The sequence below is a fragment of the Hoplias malabaricus genome, chromosome 5, assembly GCF_029633855.1.
Source record: "Hoplias malabaricus isolate fHopMal1 chromosome 5, fHopMal1.hap1, whole genome shotgun sequence".
Taxonomy (NCBI): domain Eukaryota; kingdom Metazoa; phylum Chordata; class Actinopteri; order Characiformes; family Erythrinidae; genus Hoplias; species Hoplias malabaricus.
In genome coordinates, this window is record NC_089804.1 from 35027815 (window position 1) to 35035814 (window position 8000).

An 8000-nucleotide genomic window follows, 5' to 3' on the forward strand; every position below is an offset into this window, starting at 1 on the left:
TATTTATTTATTTATTTATTGTATATTGAAGCAAAACATGGCTGTGTTCATTAACACACAGGCTAACACTGACCTCAGAAGTCCAAATACACTAGCTGGCACAATGCCCACATAAAGACATCCTGGATATCACTAAGGGAATTATGAATGGCAGTCCTATAGCACACCTCTAACCTACAATCGCCATGCTGACCTTAGGCTCGTGTGTGGCTGCTCAAACGTGCCCCATTCTATTGATCCTTTATTCATTTTCTATTTCTAGGTATGTTGAGTCCACCTTACAGTAACTCATCACTCATCAAATGGGCCTGCAAGTTCTGTGTTTTAAAAACTCAATGTTATGTATGTTTGTGAGGGGTAAATATGATAAAACCGTATTCGCTATAATGAATTGCACATGTTCATTCATTTTGTATGTTCAAATTGTGAATACAGCATGCACCCTGTGGATAAATTAACATTTAAAAAGGAGTTGCTGATATGTTATTTATTAAAGCTTTTGTGGCCTGGCCACCTGACATTGAACTGAGAGTAATGTGACCTGCTACCCACACCAAGTTTGACACCCCAGTTTAGTGTATTTAGCACAAATGCACAGTACTGTATTTTTTTCTGAATGCAGCAAAAACTACCTTGTGTTCTTGTATGTTTTTGTTGACATAACTAATATACTCAAAATAGCATTAAGTATTCTTGCTGGTATTGATCTTTTGTTATGTATTAACATTTGTTAAAAATTTTATAGAGCAACATTTCTTCTTGGGGCTAAGCCAGAGCCATCACTAGAGATTAGAGGGGCTAGGCTTTTATAAGTGGGTCTATGGGTAATTGCCTCATATCAGCAAATTTCTTTGATGAGGTACAGATAAAGCAAAGCCACAATGTTACTTACATTAGCAGGTCAGATATATGCTCAAATACTGAGAGTATAGACAATCTATGTGCATTTGTTCTATTGCTGTTGCAGAAATAGTTTCTCAATTAAAATGCAATTTATTTTTAAATTACAAATCTTTTTATAATAATTGTATTAATTTATTTATTTGTATCAAGAGCCGATTAAAATGAATCAAAATGTTTTCTTTAAACTGTAAAAAAATGTTTCACCTGTCTGGTCTTTGTGGATGCTGCAGATTTTACAAAAAAAATTTATTTTTCCATCTACATGTAGAAAAACAAAGTTGTGGACAACTATTAACTCATTATATACAGGTGTCTGTACAATATACAGTGATAATGTCAGGAAATAACATAAATTCAGTCTGTCCTAAATACTGCAGTGTTTAATGTCTAAACATGTTAACTGTCTTTTTCATCAGGCTTATTTTACGTTCATCAATAATCAGGTTTCCTTTCTTAGCATAATACTGTAACTAGTGCATCAGTGGCTTTTCAGTTTGGTCAAATAAATATTGTAACAGGCATTCAATTAAGTTATTTATTTTATTTTTTTTTGCTGTAACTCACTACACATTTTCCCCACAACCACCTTGTTGTGCATATTCACTGTCTCCTCACAGTCTAGGCATGTTCCTGCTTCTGAAAGCTGGTTCTAAAATGTAGCACAAAAGAATGTATCTCAATAGTTAACTAAACTGCGAGTCATCACTCTCAACCATAAACCTGTATCCTTTCCAAAGGTGTTAAAGTTAGCTATGTGCTAAAGTTAGCTCTGTTAAATCAAACAACAGTGCAGCATCCGCCATTTACACAAGTTACAGACCCTAAAACTTATATACTGAAATAATCATATGAGGCAAACTATCATATGAGTAGCAAAATAATTAAGCAAAAAATTGCCCTTTAGCTACTGGAATTAGTGCTGAATAACAGGCTGTATTAGGAAGATTAGGAAGGAGTTTTGTGACATTTTGTTAAATTTTTATATATTTATTGTTACAGTAAAACATCATGGGTTGGCAAGCCTTTAGTCTCATTTTGAAAGCTAGAACTGTGTTCTGGGTTTGATTTAAGCAGGGATGCCAGTTCAGTTCAGGGATGGTTGAATCAGAACATGCAAGAAAATCAATATGCATAAACAACTGCCGTAGAAACATTACCCAGTTTCTTTTACTTTGGCCACGTTTTTCCTTTTTTTTTTAATTGTCTTTCTTGTGTATGTGTATCAGAAAGTTTGTTCAAGTCTTCACCTCACAGGCAGACATATGAGATGCTGTCTAGGACAAAATACAATGAAACACTTGTACACTACACACTGAAAAATCTTTATGTGCACACTACATTGAAACACTTCCGCACTACACTGAAACACAAGTGCACTACACTGAAATACTTGCACAACACACTGAAACACTTGCACAACACACTGAAACACTTGCACACTACACTTGTATATCTCAGTGTAACAGGAAGGTAGTTTCTGAAGAACTGAGCATGCTCAGTAGCACAGAGGGAAATAATGTTTGATAAATTCCTGAGCTTTGAGTTTTTTAAGAAATGAACAAACTTTTCCCCCGCTCAGTTTTTACCGGTCTGTGCAGGTGACAGAGCAGGTGCTGAAACACTGATCTAAAGTGAATTAGAGATGGAAGCTACAGGAGACCCAGTAAACTAGAGTGACCAGGCGTCCTCTTTTACCCAGACATGTCCTCTTTTTTAGACTTAAAAAAATGTCTGGGTAGAATTTCACAAACGTCCAGGATTTTGTTTTCCTAGAGATTACATAGAACTTCGAGAAGCGTTTCGTTGACAAACTAGTCCCGCCCTCCCCTACTCCGATTGGTTCGCTTCAGTGAGAAGGGGGCGTGGTGAAGTAGGCTAAAATCGTCTGATTGGACGGTCTGACTGTAGAGCTACCGTTATTGGTCGATAACCTTCTCTGTAAACATTTAATTGGTCAGTCTGCACGTCAGTAGTCATCCAGTGATAAGTTTATTAAATGTATAAAGAATATGCATAAATTATAATTGCTCAGTCAGTCACTCATGCTGTGTTCAAAATGGTTACCTATTCCATATATATAAAAAATAAATTATTCTGATGTCCTGTAATCTTTATGAAGCTAAGAATTGAAATACACCCCTTTTTTAGATTTGCCAGACACATTAGTTGTATTTGCACAAATTTTCTGTATCGGATTGTTATTGCTGATACCAGCCTGAATATTACTCACTATCGAATCTGAGAGAAAATCGGTAGTATCTTATTCCACTATCGTCGGCTCTGATGAGCTGCACTAAACAAATTGTTGATTTTATATCAGTGAACAGTAAACAGCACTAAACAGTTTGTCGATTTTACTCAAAGAGACAATCAAACATAGTTTTTTTTGGTTGGTGGAGCTGGCTTTGTGTTTGGGTGGGCAGAAAGGAAACTTGATGAGTTGTGCTACCTTGTCGAAATGTGCTACTTTACAGCTTTGTGCATGCTCAGACCCAAACATTTTTCCTGGTGTTTTACATAATAAATATGTTTTTCTCCGGTGCATTACACAATCTGAATTGTGGTGCATGGTGTATACATGGTGAATTAAATGTAAAAATAAAAAAACTAAAAGAGCATTTCTTATCAACGTAACTATCTTATTATTTTTTTAATAAGGGGATTTAGGCTGTGCATATCTCCCTATACTTCTGAAGTCTCACTTACTGTTTTATTTAAGAAAATAAATAAAAGTACACTACGGCAGCACATTTCGACAAGGTAGTGACTCGTCAGAACTACTGGCCTTGTGTGAAACGTTCAGCAAAGTTTATATAAAATACACAAAACAGAAATATAAAACTTTCCTCAAAAAAAGCTCTCTGAGAACGGTGTACAGTCTCTGAGAATGGTACAGTCTGATTCTGGCAGAATGGGACACATGAAATGTGTATGCTCCGGGAATGCTCAGCTCAGCTGTCAGTTGTTCAAACCTGAGCACTACACAGGTACACACTTAAGCCGTCGCTAAGCAGGACTGATGGTGGTGGTAAGGTGAACTATGAAGTCCTGTTACCAAAAATGCAAGGAGAAGCAGCAGAAAGCTGAGAGGGAGAATACAACATACTAGCAAATGATAGATCAGCAGATTTCATATTAACCTGCTTGGATAATCAAGATAACAAATTACAATAAGCAGTGCAATGGTGGCACAGTGGTACAGCAGGTAGTGTTGCAGTCACAGCTCCAGAGATCTGGGGTTGGGGGTTTGAGTGTGAGTATAAATGTCACCCTGTGAACGACTTGCGCCCCCTCCAGGGTGTGTTCTTGTCTTGTGCCCAGTGATTCCGGGTAGGCTCCAGACCCACCGCGACCATGAACTGGATAAGGCTAAATAATAATAGCTTTGTGTAATTTTTAATATCATAACACATATATATGTAATTCTGTTACATATGAAGGAAATTTTTTGATCAGTAATGTTAGTTGACAGATACTTTTGTGTGATGAGACTTGACTATATAAAACATTTCTTGATTTAATCTGGTGATCGTTGCTGTGTGGTGTTGAGAATCTTTTTGGTCTAGTTTCTGTGTGTGGGTTTACTACAGAGTCAAATTACATGGTAATGCAACTAATGCTTATTTTAATTATATACATTTAGAGCTTGAGTGAGTGTTTCTCCTGCTGAGAATGCTGCTCAAAATCACAGCTCTTTTTATTCTAACAGACTACAGAGAGAAGCAGGCACATTAAAAGAAGGATATGCTATTCTGCATCATTTAGGTTTACATTAATAACCTCATAAGCAGCTTTAGCAGTCACTTACCCTTTAAAGAATGGAGTGTTTTCCATAAGAAGAACTATCTAAGTCTAATTTGGGTTTTAATTTGGTGGAAGAGGAACTAAACTACACTTATATATCATCAGTGTCCAATTAAAACATAAATCCATAAATCCATCAATTTTTAGTACATCATTTGAACACAGCAGCTATCCTTCACATTCTGTGAAAAATTCATGATGAATGGACTAATAGAAATGCTCCACAAATTTAAGAAATGTTTTCCCTCTCCTATAAAGTACTATTTTGTTTATAATAGGACATATACACATTCCTGAGGTAAACTAAAGTAATCTTCCTGTAAGGTTTAGTGCCACAATAAAACTGTATGTGCTGTGTTAAACTGTATGACACAGTAACCTTTTTTTTTTTTTTTTACTTATGTCTTAACCACTGAAGACAACAGATGTGTCATAACTGATATTAGTCAGAGAGAAAGTGATATTGTAAACAGATAACAGACCACAGCCACCCTCACATCCTAGTCAAACCTAGGCTTTATTTTATTGAAGTTTTTGTCAGTATTTCTTCTTTATTTTCACTTGATTGCATTCATCAGAATAACTAACACACACACACACACACACACACACACTGTCTTTATGGGGACTCTGGCGTTTTTCTGGCTAGATTTGTATAGTCTTTTATCAAATTCACCTACTGCAATTTAACAAGAATTATTATTATTATTATTATTATTATTATTATTATTATTAATAATAATAATAATAATAATAATAATAATAATAAAAAGAGTGGGAGAGTTAAAACAATTTGCACCATTTTTTTCTAAAACATACAAGATCCTATTTCTGTAACATTAAAAAATATAAGCTACTGAGGTTTTTAAAAAAATATTATCATATTTATTTAACACCTATAGAGTATAATTTAACTCCATTTCAGATAACATGTGGTTCCACTCAAAATAGTGTTAAATTTACTCTATGGATAGAGTTAAATTTTAAGAGTAAATTCTACAAATTGAGTTAATTTTAACACCAAAATGTGTAAATATATTTAACACTGTTGTTTAATCACACTGCACAGAGTAAAATAATTACACAGTTCAGAGTTAATTTAAATCGAAAGTGTTATAAATTGTCACTTAAATTTGTAATTATATTTAACACTACAGCAGTTGCATTTAGTTGCATTTTTTTCCTCTCTAAAGTGTAAACCTGAAATATTAATTGCATTATACGGTATAACTTGAATTACATGTGATGTAATTAATGTCATAATCAAACAAAACCAATAACACAACAGTACCCTCATTTATTGCAACTAGGGTGACCAGATCTGAGATGGTGAAAAAGAAGACACATCTTGCGGGGGGTGGGGGATGAGCTCTCTCCCCTCGTCTCTAGTTGTATGCTTAGCTGAACCTATGTGTGGTTTTAGGTCCTTTACACCTTTATTTGCTACACATGGGAAAACATGGGAATTTCTTTTTTAGTTAATCCGAGAAATGACATTTACGTTTCGGCATAGCTGCTCGAGATGAGGGTAGGTACATGAGCTTTGCCTGACGTAAACAAGGACTACTGACGTTCAGACTGACCAATTAAATGTTTACAGAGAAGGTTATTGACCAATAACGGTAGCTCTACAGTCAGAAGATTTTAGGCTACTTCACCACGCCCCCTTCTCACTCAAGCGAATCAAACGGAGTAGGGGAGGGCGGGACTAGTTTGTGAACGAAACGCTTCTCGAAGTTCTATGTAAGCTCTAGAAAAACAAAATCCCGGACGTTTGTGAAATCCCGGCCGGACATTTTTTTAAGTCTAAAAAATAGGACATGTCCGGGTAGAAGAGGACGTCTGGTCACTCTATTGTAACCAACATGATTTAAAATAGAGCAGTGCCCAGATTTCGAGAGAGCTGGTGCTAGAGGCAGAGCTAAATGCTGGTGTGGAACAAGGAGAGTGAAAATAATTGGATGGGTTAGACGCAGTTTTTTGAAGCGGTTCTGGTGAACAAGTAGATACTCTTGAGTGCTGGAACAGATTATTAGCGGATTTATGAAATGGCGCTGTGTGGCTGGAACAGCTGGCGTGGGTTTATGAACGAGAGCGCCCCCTCCAGGGTGTATTCCCGCCTTGCGCCCAGTGATTCCACGTAGGCTCTGGACCCACCGCGACCCTGAACTGGATAAGAGCTTACAGATAATGATGATGATGATGATAATTTTGTTTGTTGTGTTAATATATTGAATGCATCAAGTTTAATAAAGATTAATATACTGAATATATATAATCTGGGGCTCGTTTGTGTAGGTTCAGTTTTCCTGTCAACCTGGGGATGAGAGGACAGTTTTCATTTTAAACACTGGTTGTGAGTTTTACATATTGCTTCTTTAAGGGACAGAAGTTGACAGACTGTTACGACCTAAATTAGGTTAGAGTTCCCTCTGCTGGTCACAGCTGTTTTACAGGGGAGAACCTCTATTTCCAATGAGGTTTTAATTTACTATCATGAGTAAATTATTTCGTTTGTGTTTGTTCAAAGCTGTCATTCTTAATATGGACCATATTTTTTATTAAAAGGTTATTTCTTAATTCTGTTGCATAACAGTTTTTTTCCACAAAATAAATTATTTTAAAGTCAGATGGAATAAAAATATAATAAATATGAAATAGGGCGGCACGGTGGCGCAGCGGGTAGTGTCGCAGTCACACAGCTCCAGGGACCAAAACGTGGTAGGTGGATTGGCGACTCAAAAGTGTCTGTAGGTGTGAGTGAATGTGTGTGTGTCTGTGTGTGTTGCCCTGTGAAGGATTGGCGCCCCCTCCAGGGTGTATTCCCGCCTTGCGCCCAATGATTCCAGGTAGGCTCTGGACCCACCGCGACCCTGAACTGGATAAGCGGTTACAGATAATGAATGAATGAATATGAAATACATGACAAAATGTTATAAAACGGGGCGTGGCCGAAACTTTGAGAACCGATGTCTTACAGAAATGATTATGCAGGAAATATTTTGATCAGTGTTATTAGTTGACAGATACTTTTGTGTGATGAGACTTGACTGTATTAAAAAGCACGTGATTTAATTTTGTGGTTGTTGTTGTGTGTTGTTGAGGACCATGAACAAACCGCTACAATGAGGACAGTCAACTGTGTACATTCTGGCTGGGAGCAATTTACAAAACCTATCAGAAGAGGAGAAAATACATAAATATATAAAACAAAAGTCTAAAGTATATGTCAAGGAATGAAATTTGATATAAAAATATAATATCACACACAATGATTATTATTCATTGGATAT